A 1,985-nucleotide genomic window follows, 5' to 3' on the forward strand; every position below is an offset into this window, starting at 1 on the left:
AGAAAAAAATGAAAAGATTAAAAGATTACGTAAAAAGAAAAAAAGTGAGATTAATAGAGAGGGGTGAAAGAGAGTAATGGAAATACATAATTGAAAGTCAGGATATTTACTGACAAATAATGGAAGTGGTTTGAGGTCACATGAGAATAAGTAACGTGATCGATTGTAAGTGAATTTCTAGAGGTAGGTTAGTGCGTTAATAGATTGGTAGCCTTTGGTAAGAGCAGTCTATAAATAGTGAAGAAAGCTTATACACAATTAATGTGGAGAAAATAATGACTTTATTTCATCACCACTTTGTCTGTTATGAGGAAAGGTAAATATGGTTGAACAGGGTTTTATTAAAACCAAACAAAAGCAAGGGACTTAACTCGAATTAAGAAGTAAAACTACGGAATTGGACTGATGTACCAGGGTCCTGTTTAATTGAAATTGGAAATGGACAATGCTAATGAGAGATTAGTAATATAAGAACAATTAATACAGATAAATTGTAATGGCATACAGACTGCACTTATGTAAAACATTTGAATATCTAACAGTCACCACCTGGCTAATAAGGGCCAGAAAACAGCAAATTAGAAAATATATATATGTTGCCAGTAGATAACAGCTTTACCATTATAAGTGTTGGTAATATATTTATAACTAATTAGTATAAATCTACAATGTAGTTTAGAATTGTGTGTGTGTGTGTGTATTTGGACAGGGCTGTCCATCAACAGCAATGTGGCTCAGATATATGTGAAGCAGACATTTCATCTGTAAATCTGTGATCTTGCAACAGTTCCTTCTAACCACACACACACACACACACACACACACACACACTGAAGTATGTTGATGGGTGAAGTTTTGTCAGTCAGTTCACTCAGCTCACGGTGTTTGTGTATGAAGCAACTGAACCTCTCCATACAAGTGATGGCCTTCTGCACACAAATCTGTGTACATATCATCGTCATTGTCGTTGTCATCACCACATAGCATCCATCTTCCATGATGGCATTGGGTTGGATGGTCTTGACAGGAGCTGGCGAGACAGAGGACTCCACTGATTGCTTTGGCACAGTTTCTATGGCCGGATACTCTTCATAATGCCAACCACTTTACAGAGTGTGGACTGGGTGTCTTTTCCCTGGTACCAGCACCAGAAAGGTCACCGAGTCACTTGCAAGACAAAGATCCTGCAACCGAGAGGGGGGGGGGAGGGGGAGTGGTATTGAGGGAGGTGGTTTCATGCCAGGGGATGAGAGGTTAGACAGAAGGACAGGTGTTTGCTGTAGGGGAGATACATGGTTACCCCAGTCAGAGGAAGAGAGAAAGAACGAGTTGGCAAGAGAGAGAGAGTGGTGATGTGCCAGGGCACACTCTGAAGGTACAAGGGTGTGAATGTAAATGGAATGGTACATGAGTGGTGAGTTCATGGGAATGCAGTGACAGGTAAGACCCAGGTATATAGTGAGGATGACAGGATAGCAACGATACAGTTGGTGGGTGGGTAGGAGTGGAGAGGGAGAGATAAGCAGAGGAGAAGATGAGTGGAAGAGACGTAGTTTGGTTTATTGGGGTAGGATGTGTGAATGAATGTTACATATGGGTTGAACACCACACTTTCAGAATTCAGTCTCACTGTGGTGGGTGGGTCTTCTCGAGAACCTCTTTATTGCCAGACAACGCAGTCTCTTGTCATCTCCTCAGTGAAGCCCCACCTCTTGAATGGGCCCTCATTATTTTATGTTTTCTGGGTTGTTCCTCTGTCACAGCTGCACAACTCGTTTATTGTCATATAATAGACAAACAAGTTCATGTATGAAATTGATCTTTTTTCTACTTCAATTATTGCACGTTTTTCTCTTATAAAAATACACACATACAGGAGGAGTAAATTATATATATATATAATAGTACTTTGGATGTGGCTCCCGAGAAACAGTAAAAGTAATTACAACAGGTATTACTGCTAGTATATATATATATATATATAT

The 1,985-nt window shown here is 39.7% G+C and overlaps 1 protein-coding gene and 1 long non-coding RNA gene across 3 annotated transcripts in view; one reads left to right on the top strand and one right to left on the bottom strand.

The window, feature by feature from the left end:
• The window catches only part of LOC106882916 (regulator of G-protein signaling 12), a 106,072-nt gene that overhangs the window by 98,647 nt on the left and 5,440 nt on the right, over positions 1 to 1,985 (bottom strand). The gene's annotated exons all lie outside the window — the stretch shown is intronic.
• LOC128249397 (uncharacterized) overlaps positions 1 to 1,985 on the top strand; it is a 19,586-nt gene that overhangs the window by 7,372 nt on the left and 10,229 nt on the right. The gene's annotated exons all lie outside the window — the stretch shown is intronic.

This window comes from Octopus bimaculoides, chromosome 14, assembly GCF_001194135.2.
Source record: "Octopus bimaculoides isolate UCB-OBI-ISO-001 chromosome 14, ASM119413v2, whole genome shotgun sequence".
Classification (NCBI taxonomy): domain Eukaryota; kingdom Metazoa; phylum Mollusca; class Cephalopoda; order Octopoda; family Octopodidae; genus Octopus; species Octopus bimaculoides.